The 17,979-nt window shown below is 35.9% G+C and overlaps 1 non-coding gene across 1 annotated transcript; it reads right to left on the reverse strand.

Annotated features, from left to right (window-relative positions):
* Nucleotides 1–8,699: 8,699 nt before the first annotated feature.
* LOC117717420 (small nucleolar RNA SNORA17) lies at nucleotides 8,700–8,831 on the reverse strand. Its single transcript, XR_004607911.1, has one exon. It is a non-coding gene; the product is annotated as a small nucleolar RNA SNORA17 (small nucleolar RNA).
* Between the last annotated feature and the right edge of the window lie 9,148 nt (nucleotides 8,832–17,979).

Genomic DNA, 17,979 nt, shown 5'->3' on the forward strand with positions numbered 1-17,979 from the left:
GGTGATGCTTATCGGAATCTATGTAAATGGTCAAATTTCACTGAACTATCCAACAAAAGTAAACATGGACTGTAGTTTTTTTTTTTTTGTTATTATTCTGACTAGGCCAGTTGCCTGGTTTTAATTATTATACTTTCTTTTATATTTTTGTAAGTGTAGTGCTTTCAAAATAAGGAAAACTTTATAGAAATTTTCTTTTTAAAACTCTAAGAGCTCATGAGGTTTGCAGGCAATTGGATGGAACTAGAAAATATCATTCTGAGTTAGGTTACACAAACCCAAAATGACATGCATGGTATGTACTCACAAGTAAGTGGATATTATCCAAAAATATGCAGAATACCCAGGATACAATTCAAGAAAATTAACAAGACAAGGGGGCCTAGAGAGGATTCCACTTGGGAGGGAGAAGAAAGCAATCAAGGGGTGGTGGGGGAAGAGGGAGGGAGGGACCTGGTGGCATAGGGGACAGGGAGGGGAAAAGGGAATCATGATCAGGTATGGGGGGGGGGGGGAGAGGAGAAACAAGAGTAAAGCCCTGAGGGCCAGCAGAAAAAAATGGAAACAGCAACCTCAGGAGGTAGGAGGTATGGGGACACTCTAGACTGTACCAGAGACCTGGGATGTGAGAGATGCTCAGGACTCAGAGAGAAGGACCTTAGATAAAATGCCCAATAGTGGAGAAAGGGAACTTGTAGAGTCCACCTCTAGTAGAAAGACAGGGCATCAAGTGGAGGCATCCCATCCCACAGTTAAAAACCCTGACCAAGAATTGTTCCTATCTAAAAGAAATGCAGGGACAAAATTGGAGAAGAGACTGAAGGAAAGGAGGTCCAGTGACCTCCTTTTGGTATCTAAGTCAAAGGGAGGCTCCAAGGCCTGACACTATTACTGATGCTATGATGTGCTTACAGATAGGAGCCTAGCATGCCCTTCCCTCCCACCCCCCCCAGGCCCAAAAAGCAGCTGAAAGAGTCAGCTGGAGATACTTACATCTAGCAATGGACAGAAGCTGGAGACCTCTGTGTTTGAATTAGGGAAAAGCTGGATGAAGCTGGGGAGGAGGGTGACCCCATAGGAAGACCAGCAGTCTTAATTAACTTGGACCCCCCCCCATACCCTTAACATCTCTCAGACACTGAACCACCAACTAGCCATCATACACTAGCTGATATGTGGTCCCTCAAAATATTTGCAGTAAAGGACTGTCTGGTCTGGCCTCAGTAAGAGATGACACATCAAACTCTGGAGAGACTTGAGGCTCCAGGGAGTGGGAAGGTGTTGATGGGGTGGTGGGTCATGGAAACATTCTTTTGGAGATGGGGGGAGAAGGAAAGGATGAGGAATTATTGGAGCGTGGACCAGGAGGGGGATAAAAACTGGAGTGTAAAAAAAGATTAAATAATAATAATAATAACAGTAATAATAATAATAATAATAATAATAATAACCTTTAACAATTATTCATTCAATATATTGGATCACATCCAATATATTGCATCAGTCCCTTGTGTCTGGAATGTGTTTGGAGTCCTCCTCCAGCTCTTCCAACCTTCTCTTCCACATAGATCTCTGAGCCTTAGGGAAAGGTGTTTTGTAAACATCACATTTAGAGGTGAGTGGTCCAGTGACTGAGCCCCTCTGCACTTTGTCCAGTTGTGGGTCTTTGTCCTAGTCACCATCCATCTAATCTCTCTCTCTCTCTCTCTCTCTCTCTCTCTCTCTCTCTCTCTCTCTCTCTCTCTCTCCAAGCTTCTAAGCAGAATCTTTTGAGTGACACTCTCTTGGTGTCTCTGACACCTGCATCCACATGAGTTTCTTCCTGTTTTGGTACAGAAAAGGATGGCACCTTCCCCCACAATCAACCTCCCAAGTGGGATTTCCTCCTTGTCTATTTATAGCTTGTCAGTACTATCCTCTGATGACATTGTAGTTTTATAAACTCACCCTTAGGTGGATCTTTTATGTAAATTGTAAACTTGCTCATGATATGCCATTTATTACAAAAAGACATATTCCCAGGTTTGATCTAATGTCTCTTTCGAGCTACAGATTTTCATTTTCTTATTATCAAAGGTAAGTTCTCTAAATTATATGTAGACATATGAATGCATGAAGTAGTTGGTGCATCACCTGTACCTTTACTCTGGTCTAGAGTGCTCATGGGTATGGATGCTCAAAGGACGCTGGGAATGGTGACCATCACAAAAGAGTCCTCATACTGGTCTTCTTTACACTTCTTTGTGCTCTGTAATTAACAAATAGCTCATTAGAGTGAGACTACAGATTGCCTTTTTATTATTACACATTTGCTGTGAGACTGGTAAACTTAGAATTCTCTTGCTGCAGACTCAGTATCCTCATTGTTGGTATTACAATTGTGCACAACTATACCTAGATTTATTACTCTAGGGAAATAACAATTTTTCTAGTGTTTAAGTCTAAAATTTAAAACTATGGGAATGATTCAAAATACAGTTTTTAGCTCAGAGGAACACATGACTCTGGTGACACATATCTCACTGATTATTTGCAACTGGCATGTGTTAATCATAAGTACATCTTTTGTTTATCATGTTCAAAGCCAAGCTCAGCAACCCTCCCTTAAGATTAAGTTACATACAGCATTCTTCAGTTTGAAGTACAGATCCTCTATTACACACTTACCCAAGACTGATGTAGGAGGAAATTCCTGTGCCTACCTACAGTATCCTCAAGGATTGCAGATTTTTCATCTCAAATATCACTTAATGCAGCCTCTATTTTATTATGAAAGCTGTGTGCAATTTTACCTGAATTCATAATTAGTTATCACAGTTTCTTGTATACAGATATATGAGTATATTATATTTTATGTAATATATTATACATTCTATTTTATATAACATAGTATATGGTTTAATATATTTTAATATATCATTAAAATATATTAAATAATAAACTACCATTTTTATACATTTTATTCATCTCAACCTGTAACATCCACCACAGATCCTGGGATGGGCCCAAGTCAAGTGGTGATGGAATGAAGCAGAGAACAGATGGAGATAGACATACAGACAGAAATCTGGGCTTAGGAGGTATTGCATCTCTGATGGAGAATGAGAAATCTTAGCACTCTGGATACCTAAGTGTGTTTATTGTATAGAGTTGAGCAGAGAAGTGGGCTTATTGCATACAGTTGGACAAGGAGGTGGAGTTATAATATACAGACAAGCAAGGAGGTACAGTTTATGATATAGAACTGAATCAAGGAGACAGGTTTAACTTAGTAAGAACAGAGAAATGCTCTCTGTATGTGAGCAGTCTTCAGGACAAACATCCAGGTAGGCTAAGTAACAGTGGACATTTCTATACACTTGGACCAGCAGGAGGTTTTGCCATGTCTCTGAGTCTCAAAACAAGGGGAAGGCTTTGCCACTTCTTCGTGGGTCTAAGGGTTTGGGTTCTTTGATATGGCCGGTTCATGCTAAAGCACATTTACTCAGGATTTATAAACTCAAGATTTTCTCCACTCCCTGCATCACACATTCCAAGTATTGGCATATTGTACATCTTATTAAAATGTCAGGTATATTACAAATAATATGTTGACATATCAGTATACAGACAGGAATCAATTGTTTTTCATAGATACATTTGAACAGAGATAATTGCCAACTCAATTCTGAGTTCACTTAGAATCCCAAATGGCTGACTACTTGTTCTATTGTAGGCACTGTCTTAGATAGTTGCATGAGAAATTCCCAGACAAAATTTTGGATTCCTTTGGTTTAAAACTGCTTCAGATTTTGCCACTGGCCTAGTAGTAGGGCCACAACTAAGTTATTCCTTTTTTTTTTTTTTTTTTTTGCCCTGATAACTTTAGCATTACTGCTAATGATTAACTAAATTCACTAGATTTGTATGATGAATATGATACATAATGATATCAGAATAAGCCTATATTTGGAGATAGGATATTTTGGAAGGTAAGGTAAAATAGAACGTGCAAGTGGGTTTCAATCCAGAACTACTGGTTTCCTTACAAGGAGAGGGAAATAGGACATAAACACAGAAAGAAGACAGTTTGAGGAAATAGCAAGAGGGCAGTCATGTGCACATCAAGGGAAGAGGCATCATACGAGATTGCTGCCCTGATTAGAGTTTTGAGCATCCAGATGTGTGAAGAAATTGATTTCCTTTGCTTAAAGCAGCTTGTCTTTGTGTCTTTATTAAGGGGAACTCTGACAAATGAGCCAGATCGTCTCCTCTGTCTACATCTTAGCTTTGAGATCTTGGCATGCTATATTACAAAACTCACTTAAGTCATTTATATAAACAAAATTTATATGTATGTATGTATGTATGTATGTATGTATGTATGTATGTATGTATTTAGTGTGCGTGTATATCTGGTGAGTTGTGTCATATAGGCAATGATGCTCATATGGAGCTCAATGGGAAATTTTGTAGGTTGTCAGCCTTAGTGCTAAGCACCCTTTACCCACAGAGACAGTCAAAATATTTTTAGTGACAACAGAAGCTTGCATAGAGCTTCACAAAACTGTGTATATAATACTTTATTTAATCCACATGTCAACACACAGGCATCACTATCTCTGTATCCCTTGTCTCCAGTGACTTTTTCCTGAGTCCACTCAGCTCTTAAATAATGGTGTCTGGATCAAATCAAGACACTTAATTTTCAAGTTTACGAGTGTTAAATAATTGTCTGAATATTGCACAAAGTGTACAATGAGCAGTTTGGAATTAGCTTCATCAAGAGTGGTTAACACAATAGGCTTCTTTCACCCACTCTCGTCATGACGCTTAGAAGTGCATGTGTGGGGCTGTGTGTGACTCTGTCGCCTCTGGTGTCTCAGAGACATTTGCAATCCATCGGAAGCAGACACCTCATAGCAATAGTCTCCAAATGATGTTCATTAAGTGAAGCTTTCTTTGCTCACAATCTAAAATAATCTTGTTTTGCAGAAATAAACGAGAAGAGTAGCCTGGGGTTATTCAGGAAAGATTCCATCACAGAAAACAGAACGTGGAAGTTGTTAGTCTTTTTGCTTCTATGAGCTGTTACGATACCTTTTGTTTAAGATCACAGCTGGGAAAACTCAGTTTATCAGTAGTCTGAGTGCTGAACCCTAGATCTCAATGCTTTCTGTAATAAACTGCTGTTAAGAACTGCAGGAAGCAGAATGAAGTGTAATATAGTGTCTGTTAGTGGAGAATCTTCAGGGGGTCAAAGCAGAGCTTATAATTGAGGTTTACTGAGTAAAACCTATATTTAGCAGTCATTTTTAAAGCAGTGTGTGTGTGTGTGTGTGTGTGTGTGTGTGTGTGTGTGTGTGTGTGTGTGTGTGTGAATATGTATATGAGTACGTATAGAGGCCAGAAGAGGGTGCTGGATCCCTGTAGCTAAAGGTATAGCTGGTTGTGAGGTTTCCACATGGGTTCTGGGAACAGAACTTTGATCCTCTTCAAAAGCTCTTAACCTTTGAGCCATTATTCCATTCCTTTATCTGGTATTCTATATGAAGGTATCACTCCTTGCTTAATAGTGAACATTCTATTCAAATTTCTGTTAATATTTCACAAGAATTTTATGAAAAATAATATTAAAAGGTGTTTCAAAGTCTCAGAAACAGAGATTTACTATGAAGATCCCCAACACTAATTTGTAGCCTTTACTTCACAGAGCAAAGGTTCAGCAATGTAAGTCTGCAACTTCTAACCGTCACTCAAAAATGTTTGTTAAACAGGTTTGTCAGACTTTTCCACTAGTGTGATGTTTGTAGTGCAGAGTAAGAATGAAGTTTTCCATGTGTGTTCAAGTATGCAAAGAACTTAAAGTCAGCTAAAAGAATAATATATATGTAAAAGGTTTGCCAATACCTCTGTGGTTTACAAATCAATGAATTTAAAGAAAATCTATTAATATATCATTGACATCTGACCCTTTTAGCAAATAACAAACACACTTTATTTAGAAGGTATTTTATAGATTTTTGCTTGCCTATTTATGTTTATTATTTTTATTAAACAGTCAAGGAAGTTCTTTGTATGTATGTATGGACTTAGCATATGGAAGTTCTAAATTTTTATGAATCAAAGACCTTGAACTTGAAGCCTACCTGCTCATTCTGTTCACCCTGAATTTCATCAGTGGGCAGGCAGTGGACCAGAACTGTATTTCTCAAATATGACTATAAGCAACACATCCATGCATGCTTATTTGAAATCATACAGAAAAGTGTTCTATATTTCTTAGGTCTTCAATATCTTTTTTCAGAGGTTTGGAGTTCTTGTCATACAGATCTTTCATTTTCTTGGTTAGAGTTACACCAAGATATTTTATATTATTTGTAGCTATTGTGAAGGGAGTTGTTTCCCTAATTTCTATCTTGGCTTGTTTATCATTTGTATATAGTGAGGCTACTGGTTTGTTTGAGATTGTTTTATATCCAACCACTTTGCTGAAGTTATCAGCTATAGGAGTTCTCTGGTAGAATTCTTGGGGTTGCTTATATATACTATCATGTCATCCTCAGGTAGTGACACCTTGAGTTCTTCCTTTCCAATTTGTATCTCCTTGATATCATTTTGTTGTCTAATTGATCTAGATGGAACTTTGAGTATTATAGTGATCAGATAGTGAGAGAGTAGGCAGCCTGTCTAGTGCCTGATTTTAGTAGGGTTGCTTTAAGTTTCTCTCCATTTAATTTGATGTTGGCTGTTGGTTTGCTGTACTTTGCTTTTATGACGTTCATGTCTGTTCCATGAATTCCTGAGCTCCCCAAGACTTTTAACATAAAGAGGTGTTGTATTTTGTTAAAGGCTTGTTCAGTATTTAATGAGATGATCATTTGATTTATTTCTTTAAATTTGTTTGTATAGTGGATTATGTTGATGGATTTTCATAAATTTAAGCATTCCTATATCCCTGGGATGAAGTCTTCTTGATCCTGATGAATGATGATTTTGATGTTTTTTTGGATTCGGTTTGCAAAAATTTTATTGAGTGTTTTTGCATTGATATCTATAAGTCAAATCAGTCTGACGTTCTCTTTCTTTGTTGGGCCCGTTTTCCTTAAAACTTTTGATATTCTTTCTTTGTTCTGTATATTTAGTGTTTTTCTTATTATATGATGGAAGGGTTTTCTTTGCTGGTCCAATCTATTTGGTGTTCTGTATACTTCTTGTATGTTTATGAGCCATTTCTTTTTTAGGTTAGGATGTTTTCTTCTATGATTTTATTGAAGATGCTTTCTGGCCCCTTGCACTATGAATCTTCATCCTCTTCTATTCCTATCTTTCTTAGGTTTAGTCTTTTCATTGTGTCCCAGATTTCCTTGATGTTTCAGGTTAGAAATTTTTTACCCTTTGTATTTTCTTTGACTGATGTGTCCATATCTTCTATGGTATCCTCTGAGATTCTTTCTTCCATCTCTTTTATTCTGTTGGTGTTGGTTGCATCTGTAGTTCCTGATCTCTCTCCCAGGTTTTCCATCCCCAGGGTTGCCTTCTTTGTGATTTTCTTATTGTTTCTATTTTCATTTGCAGGACTTGGACTATTTTGTTCAATTCTTTCACTTGTTTGATTATATTTTCTTGTATCTCTTTAAAAGATTTATTTTATTTCCTTTTTAAGGGCTCCTACCTGTCTGCTTATATTTTCCTACATTTCTTTAAGGGAGTAACTTATATCCTTCTTAAAGGCCTCTATCATCTTTGTGAGATGGAATTTTAGGTTAAGATCTTAATTTCAGGTGTGTTAAGGTATCGAGGGCTTGCTGTGGTAGGAGAACTGGGTTCTCATGGTGCCACTTTACATTGTCTTCTGTTGCTTTTGTTCGTACTCTTGCCTTTCACCATCTGGCTATCTCTGATGTTAACTGGCCTGGGTGTCTCAGACTGGAGCAGGCCTCCTTTGAGGCAGGTAGAGTTGTGTGACCTAGGTTAGAGCAGGCCTCCTGTATATCTGTATCCTTGTGTCCTTGGTCAGAGCAGACTTCCTGAGAGACAAACTGGCTTTGGGGTCCAGGGGCAGACACATAGATTCCTAGTTGTGACAGTCCTCCTGTGTTCCTGGTTATTACAGGATTCCCGGGAGACAGGTAGGCTGTGGGGTCCTGTCGGGGTAGAGGGGGCAGGCTCACCAATCTGCCATAAGTTTTGATAATTTTTCATTGTTTTGCTAAAATAAGGTTTGGTTTTAAATTATATATATATATATATATATATATATATATATATATATATATATATATATGTATATATATTTAAATACAGTGTCTATTTAATTGTTGCTTCTTGTATAAATATTTATCTTCTTTCCAAGTTTCTATATCTGAGCTGTCACTTGCTTCTTATTTTTAGTTAGCTAATGATGTATATCTGTCTTGTTAGTTGTGTCAGGTGTCTTTGGTTCTCATTTGTGTGAATTTCACATCATGCACCCCGATCCCACTCTTCTCTCCCCTTCCCATATACCTGACCACCCTTGTAACTTCCCAGTAACAGAGGAAAAAATGCTTGCTATGGAACTATAGTGTGTCACAATGCCACAGTGTACACTTTTGTCTAGACTTCTCTGCTTTCAAAGAGCCATTGGTCTGGTTCTAACCCATGTGGCCCTATGTGGGAATCCTCTGGCTCTCGCTCACTCCTGACTGATGGTCAGCTCAGGCTTGATTTCTTCAGGGAGTGTTAGGCTCCTAATCCTTTAGATGTTCACAGGTCAGAACACTGAGCATAGAGGTAGCCTCTTGCCTCTCTGCCAGCTACAGAAGCACCTGTGACAAAGCAGCCACACCTAAACTGTCTCTGAGAGCAGGGATTTATAATTTTTACTTTTCTTTCTCTTTGTTTAGTTCATTGGACATGATTAGCTTCAAGTAGTTTATTTTAATGGATATTATAATTAATGTTACCTGGTTCACTAGCATTTCTTTGGGTTGAAAATGGCTATATTTTCTAAATGTTCATATTCATTGAACATTCATTTATTCTTTGTAAGAATTCATGGTCAAGAGGAGAAGAGAGGATCTTCTAAGGAAATTGAAATGGAATGTAGTATTATCGCAGCATAAAGAGGATAGGAGACATAAAGAATAGGCAACATAGAGAATAGGAGGAGACAACAGACATGGGGATAGAAGGGATGGGAGGGCAGGGTAAAGGAGGAAGTATGGGGAAAGGCAAGTGACACTAATGGTCTTTTGAATAAACATATGGAAACTGTAAAAAAATGAGTATTTCATCATGATTTGCATTGATTAATCAATGTAAAGAATTGTCTGTGAACTTACTATTAAAAAGGATGAGGGTTTACCTTCCAGACACTACAATTTCACCATATATTTCTGTCCACTAGAGTTTTCCTAGAATTGGTGTGTAAGTACCAACACAGAGAATAACATTATTTTTTGAAAATTTAAGCCTTTCAGTGATTATATTCAAATAAATTTTGTTGTTCCCCCCCAAAAGAATTCATGGTCAACTTTCTTATTTATTTGTTTTTTGTATATTCTATCTTATATTATGTACCAATTCTTTACTTTTTCACTTTTGTGCTCTGAAGGACACTGAAATTTGTTATTCCTTAGTCTATTTTATTGTTTCTTTCATTTTTGAATGTAGTCATGGCCTCTCAAAATTATTAATGTGTCACTTCTATACACAAATATTAAAAGCTGATTTTACTTTGTAATTTGAATATTTTAGTATTATAATTATTCATATTTGTTTTATGATTTTATTATTAATTTTTTATTCATCAAAATTAAAATGCTGACTTTGGTGGTTTTGTGTTTATTTTTAATCATACATTATATAATTATGCTATTTGATTTTTTAACTGGCCTTAAAGATTATGCTTAATTAAGTCAATAATAGTTTAATATTTTTATTGTGACCAATACGTTTTGTTGCAATTTTGTAATATAAGATTACATATGTGGATATTTCATAATCATTTTTGTTAATGATTACTTTGAAGTTCAATTGTACAAAAACTGTTTTACATCAGTGTGTTTATCTTTAAAATCTGCACTCCTTTAACAGAAGATGACTAACACCAGGGGTATATATACATACATGTATATATACATACAGATATATACTTATAGTAAAACTACAAGCATTATAAATTCAAGGTAATTGTTACTCATTTGCCATCCATTACCACATAACTTAAACTTTGTGAATCTTAGCAGAGTATTTACAAGGGAAGCGCTTGCTGCTCTGAGCCTGATTATTTTGTAATCTGATTATTCACAGCTTGCTAATTTGTAATTGGGCTTTAACAACTAGAAAACCTCCAGATTTCAGAAAAACTAATTTATTTTTTTTCTGTGGTTAATTGTTATGTTCACACTCAAAACAGTGGAGTGAGATGACTTCTAGTGGGCTTTGTGCAGTGTTCTGGAACCAATAAAATGTATTATTGATTGCCTAATGAGAAGCACCACGTTCATACAAACTCACTGTGTCTGGGCAGGGATACAACTGCTCCTTCCATTCTGTCCCGAGAATCACCTGCCATCTCACCCGAGCTGATGCTACAGAGCAAATGTGCTTTAAATTAGGCTGGCAGAACCTACAGGGAGCTTTGCTCAGCCTCTTATCTTCATCCTTTCCTACAGAGCTGCCTATTGCTTCCAATTTCACTAAAGATCATCAAAATTAATTATGATCGAGTGGTACAAAAGTTGAGACAAAGTTAAGTCACTTTGAATCTTTTGAAATTAGGTAGTAAAGTAATATATTTCTCCCCACCACTACATAAGGCTTAAAAAAGCTGATCAGATAAGGTGATTACATTTACTGTTTGAAAAACTACAATTTGAAGAACCCGTGAAGAAAACAGATAGTGCAAAGGTAACCTGGCTTGTCAGGGTCAAAAGGGAAAATTAGGACAATATTTTATTTCATTAGACATTTTGATCAACATTCTCAAAATATAGCTATTGAAGTCTTGTCATGATTGAGAGAATGAAAACAATGTAATTTCAGAACACAAAACTTCAAAGGACTTCTATGACATTAAACACAGCCAAAGAAGTAGTCTCAGTCAGAAAAGTTTGCCATGTCTGTGGTAACTCATGCCACCATAATCTCTGCTTTTAAACAACCAAGGTCTGTTGAGTACTTATGCTAGTCAGGGTTCTCCAGAGGAACAGAATGGATGGGATAAATATGAGTTGTTAAATCATATTATGCAATATGGTTAATATTAACACCTTTCTAATACCCATGAGGCCAAGAGACTAGTGCAGTTAGTTGCTCTGTCTATGTGGTTTGGTGCTTCAACAATCCCAATCATCCACTGATGATGTGGAGGTATCTGGAGAGCCTTTGGCCCAATCTATACTTAGCCTGGAAATGATGGTTCTGATACAACCATAGTAAAACAGCTCAACTTCAAGAAGGATGTCCAAGAAAGGAAAAGGTGAATAATATTCCTTTTTCATATCATTTTTTATAGGCTGGTACTAGAAAGTGAGGCTTGCCCTTTCAGTAGATTGTCCCTCATCAATTAAGACACTTATTCAACTGAAGCTTCCTGCTCAGGTGATCGTAAATTGTAGCAAGTTGTTATCATGAGCAGAATAGTACAATTGAGTATTATGTAGCCAAGATGTGATACCTTAATAAAAAGAGAACAAAATACCAGAAGATAATTCAAAGTCTCAAAGTATTTGAGTTCCAGTACTTCTACTATACATGTAACTATAGGATATTTTCCACATTTACTATCTGATAATAAAAGTATCACAATTTTTCTCTAGCAAGGATATTTTAGGAAATCCGAAATAGTATTAAAATTTTTCCTTAAAAATACATTTAATATGCAGTTTTTTATACTAGAAAATTGTTCAAAGTTTATTTAAATTAAATGTGATAGGTTTCATTTAAAACATGCTATCCGGTTTGGTAGCATGTGAGTGTTTATATGCCTGCCTTAATGACTTTTAAAGAAAGTTATTAGGATAAAATTAATTAAGTTATTCAGATGTCATCCTCTTAAAGTCACTTACTCTCACCCTGCTGATGTGTGAGTGAGGAGATGTTGGTACCTGAAAGCAATGGGTTTGTCTGGAAGCAGAGAACCCAAACACAGAAGCAACAAAACAGATTTACAAAATCTAGAAGCCTTTGCTATACTTAGTAGAAATGTCTGTCAAAAGTTCCAGATCAACACTAATGGCTCAGATGTCTAATATGCTGTTTAAGAAAACTGAGCATGGCTCTGTCACCCAGCCATTTCTTGTGAGAAACATCACAGTGGCGGGCTAGATACCTAGTGCTTTAGCAGGGTTTATTGTACACATTTAACTTTTATCAGTTCCCACATACAACATTCAAGGGGAAGAGCCAATGATATTATCATGCATAAAGAAAGAATTTTAAAGGCTTATGAACATTAGTATGTTTCAAAAGCTCATTAGCCTTCATTTTCATTGTTTTGTGTGTTCCATGGCCAATTGGCGCTTACAGGTACTGGCCTGGTCTGCTTGAAGCAGGTGCTTTCTACTGCATAGGGCAATGTTTCTTAGCACTGTCTCCATCACTAGCATTTCTGTATGAGTCCTTGGGAAACAGCTCAGTATTGCTAGTTATCCAGTGCATTTCATCCAAGTCATGGGCTGTATGTTATTTCTGTTCATCAATATAATTAGAAAACACATCCTTTCTACTCTACACTCATAAAGTCCAGTTACATATTATCTGCCTCATTTCTCCTTCTCTTATGCCTTTAAATTCACTGAATTAAATTTCATTATAATTTTATTGATTTATCAGAATGAGAGAGAAATCAATACTTGCCTTATTGGTTTAAAGATCGCCACGGTGTCTCTTTAGTATATTTAGTAACACTGGGATAATCAAGTGCCAGTTAACACCAAGTGGTTTTATTTTAAATATAATTATTAGCATTGTCATAATATGGTTTCAACTCTGTGGATATAATGTATGTTGTGTTTTATGAATTGTCAGCTCATACTGAAAATCAACAATAATAATCTGTTATTAAAATCATGAAAATATTGATACCACTAATCAATCTTAGCATTCACTAGGAGGAGCTGAGTACCTTATCAAGAATATGTGAGATTTATGACTTAAAATATTGAGTAACACATTTTCAGTAGGTTGGACTTCAGTCTGGTAAAAATATTAAGTGAGATAAACTAAATGCCTTGTGTTAATAATTTGGAAAAATAGCTGAAATATACACTTTATTTTATTAAATCATTTTAGTTACCAAGTTAACATACAGCTATATAAATTATTCAGGACAGCACATACGACTGGGCAAATTTGGATTAATTAATACAGAAAAAAAACTAGGAGTCATGGCACACCTGAGAAAATGACCACATACCAAGAAGAAAGAAGCAGTGAGTATAATCACGAAGGCATGAAATGAGGAGGTGATTATCCTGAGTGAATGAGATAGGTAGGGAGGACCCATCCCTTACTTTTCACTGAATTGGTGAGTTTGTGCAGGTTTAAACACTGGGATAGCCGGAAGTGAAGGGCATTATCCTTTAATCCTTTCAACCTTGTCTCCTTCTGTTAACAAGGCTATGTTTATGTAGGCAAATTATAATTGTTGAAAATCTTGATGAATTTTTAAGACAAGCATGGTACTCTTATTGTATCACCATGGACAAGTGTGCCACTTCTACCATATCATATGGTACATCACAAGCATGGTACTCTAACCACACCAACATATACAGACATGGCACTCCTGCCACAACACCATATACAAACATGCAACCCTCACCATACACAAGCACAGAACCTTCACCACATTGTAATATACAAGCATGGCAACCTCACCACATCATCATGTACACAAGTGTGGCACAATGGCCTCATTGCCTTACAGCAGCACGGCACTCTTACCGTGTCACTGTGCACAAGCATTCTGTCAGTTCATTTTTTGCCTCCAACTTCAACAACAAGTAATTGTAGGTAGAAAGTTTTGTGAATATGTATGTCTCTGTGTTTGTGATGTATATATGTATTTGCATATATTCAAATGCATGTGTAGGTATGTGTGTGTGTTCACAAAAGTCAATGTTGTGTGTCTTTTCCTATTTTTCGTTATCTTAAGTTTTGGATATGGGATCTTTCACTGAATCTGGAGATCATGAATTTATCCAGACTGGCTGATAATATTGAGCTGCAGATATCTGCTTATTTCCACCCCACCAGCACTGAGATTATAAACATGCACCACTGTATGAGGCTTTATTCATTATCTATATGTATTGAATAAATTATTATTAAGTTATTAAGTAAATTATTTAAAATATATTGAATATATCTTACAAATATATATGTATATATTATAAGTCATCAGAAACTATCATCAGACAAATGTAAATTAAGCCACATGGGAAAACATTGGCATTCTTATTAGTAACTTGTTCTTTTTTGTGAATAGATTTGTTAACTTCTTCATTCACTAATATAAATAGTAGAAACATTAACATTGAAATTTCTATATGGACATATAAATTTCATTTATTTTTCATAGATCCTTATGAAGGAGTTAGTGGAGTAGGTTGTAAATATTGTTCATAACTGCTAAACACACACACACATGCAACCCAAGTCTTTCCAGTTTGTTTCCTAAGTGTCTGAACCTTTTGGCAATCACACTAGCAATGTATATCTCACCTGCCTTTTCACTATCCTTGCCAATATTTCTAAATCTGTTTCTTCTTTTAGATTACAGTCTGTATTAGTATCATATATATGTATATTATTAGTATCATATATATATGATATCATATATATACATATATATATTCAAATGCATATATATATATATATATATATATATATATATATATATATATATCTGGTATTTCTACTGTGAGCAAGCAATTTTACATTCCAGCTGCCAGAGCCAAGACTATGCCAGCTGCCCTGCCTACCTTGCCATATTAAATTGCATCCCAGACTGAGTCAAAATAAATCTTTTACCATAATTATTTCTTCTTCTCCTTCTCCTTCTCCTCCTTCTCCTTCTCCTTCTCCTTCTCCTTCTCCTTCTCCTTCTCCTTCTCCTTCTCCTTCTCCTTCTCCTTCTCCTTCTCCTTCTCCTCCTTCTCCTTCTCCTTCTTCTTCTTCTTCTTTTCTTCTCCCCCTCCTCATTCTTCTCACTCCTCTTCTTCTTGTTCTCCTCTTTCTTCTCCTTTTCATTCTCCTCCTCCTTTTCCTCTTCATTCTCCTCCTCCTCCTCCTCCTTATTCTTCTTGGTGTTGGTGCTACTTATCTCAATATATTTTCTTCATTAGAAAATTTTCTTCTAGAAAACCACATGCTGGTTCCAAAATTGAAGTGAAAATCTTATTAACTTTAATAATTGTATGTGGCATAGTGAACAGCTTCAGAATAGAGAACTTGAATTCACCTTTGATGAAAAAACATCTATTGTGATTAATCTCTTTTCTCAGGAAAATAGGATTCTGATTGCAAATCACTTTACATCTTAATAAAGAAAAGAAGTGTAGTAATTAGCTTTAAGTGTTTGATTTCAACAAAATGGTATTCTAGTTAACTAAACAGGTATGAAGGGTGTTTTAGAATATTCCAGAGAATGCTGAAGTGTGAGTTCAAAGTTTATTGAACTTATGGTTGTAAGCAGAAGGGAGGGTTGAAGCACTGATATCATCAGCTGCCACTGGGATGTCTTCCTTCCTCCCTCCCTCCCTCCCTCCCTCCCTCCCTCCCTCCCTCCCTCCCTCCCTTTCTTTCTTCCTTCCTTCCTTTCTTTTATGTTTAAAGATGTCAAAGGTATGCTCTTATTAACAGATCTCTCTTTTTCTACATCCACAAGAAGATCAAAGGGGTCATTTAGAAGATCGTCTTGAATCCTCAAAAGCAATTTTACATAAAATATAATTATATGATGACATCTAAAAGTGGTACCAAACACCTAGGACAAAAGTTTTTAATGCTTTGTATTTGTTTTGTTTTTTGTAGCTAATATTGTTGATAATAACATATGAAAGAAATCATGCTTGATTAATTAGGAGTCACAATGGAGAACATTCAGTTACACCATTAATGATCAAGATATAAATAACATGAAAAGAAAAACATAGAGCAAACCGGTGGTGGCGCAGCGCCTGCAGAGGGCATGGGCCCTCTGCGCGTGAGCTCTCTCTCTCGCGTTCGAATCCCACTCCGTCTCGCGTGTCTCCACCCGAGTCTCATGGGTAAAAAAATATTAACTGAATTGCTATTCAGTTACTATTAGAATTCATGTTGATTGAAAATCAGACTGTCTGGGACCTGATTGGTCAGATGTTTAGAGAACTTGCTCTTTTTCAGAGGACTTGTGTTCAGTTTCCAGCATCTAATCTACATGGTATCACATGATCATTCATAACTCAGGTTTTGGGGAGGCAATGCCCATTTTATGACCCCAGTGGACACTACACAAACATGTGGTACATGCATATACATGCATGCTAAGCACTCATACACATAAAAAGATAAATCTTTTTATAAAATCTTGTCATTTTATGAATTTTTTTCTTGAAAAATATACCAGTGTCAATGATAGAAATATGCTATTGGCACTGATGAACAAATTTTGATGTAAACTTTCAGACATTGATTTTTATATTTCTGTACAGATTACTTTGATGTGAAGGATTTATACGTACTTATATAATTAATTAGTAAATATTTTCCCTAAGAAATTTTGATTACTTTTGAGGAAGTTTCCAAATCGCTCAATGACAATAAGACAAAAGCTTTAGAGGTGCATAAGAATAATTGGAACATTAATCATTCACATTTACTCATTCAATGAAACTCCATATAATAGTTATACCCATAAAATTTTGTATAGGGGCATACAAAAATTATATTTGTCTCTGAAAGTTCTTGAGTTAGAGTATTTATTTACATCTTAGTTGAAATACGGAATATTTTCATACTCTTTGAAGGCAAGGAGATTTATGAGTCCAGTTTTTAATATTTTAATTTTTTTTATTATTTTTGTATATATGGTGTGGTGATGGTGGTGTGCTTGTGTGTGCTATCTGTACATATTATCTGTATGGGTGTTCATAAGGAGACCAGGAGATGTATTTGCACACCCTGGAACTGATGTTCCATGTAGTTGTGAACCACCTGATTTGGGTGTTAGGAACAGAACTCCTGGTTCTCTGGAAGAACAACTTGTAAATTTCTATATTATTCTTGTTAACAGTTTAAATACAATTCTATAGTCTATATTTCAATTATGAGTGACTATTTCAAATCAATAGTAGTATCTTAAAGACCCAGATGTATAATATAAATGCCATGGTGCAGTCTTTCATTATGTAACATTTGCTTAGACTTGGTTCATGAGATGAACATGAAAACATGAAGGAAATGTTTTCAGGTATCCGTGTTGCTTAGAACATTCTTCTGTGTCCTATCAGGTGCAGGCATCTTATCTTCTAAAAGCCTCAGTATCAAGCAGTTAATAAAACCTTAAACATATCTAAGGAAAGATAACAAAGGTAGGTTATGAATAGTGGTAAAATGACTATTCTTGGAGAAATCAGAAGTGATTGGGTTGTCCAAGAGAGGCTTCAAGAAAAAAAAGATATTGTTTAGGTTATAGATAAGTGCTCAGAAAGTATGGAAAATATAAACAGGTATGATAGGGAACTTTTGGAATATTAAAAGTACAAATTTAACAAGAGGTTTGAAATTGTGAATATGTTTGTTAAGCAGGTTGCATGACAGACTTCAGCAAAATGAAGCCAAAAAACAGTTGATAAATGGGCAATTAATAGAGTGTACACGAGACTAGTGAGTCTCTGTGATTGAAATTGTGACAGAAGACAGGCCATTAGACAACTGTTGCAATGCTCTATACGTGGGGCAAAGAGAACAGACTGAGCATAAACGAGTTGAAGAGAGAAAGGCAGCTGAAACAATGAAAGATACTTG

The sequence above is a fragment of the Arvicanthis niloticus genome, chromosome 11 (genome assembly GCF_011762505.2).
Source record: "Arvicanthis niloticus isolate mArvNil1 chromosome 11, mArvNil1.pat.X, whole genome shotgun sequence".
Taxonomy (NCBI): Eukaryota; Metazoa; Chordata; class Mammalia; order Rodentia; family Muridae; genus Arvicanthis; species Arvicanthis niloticus.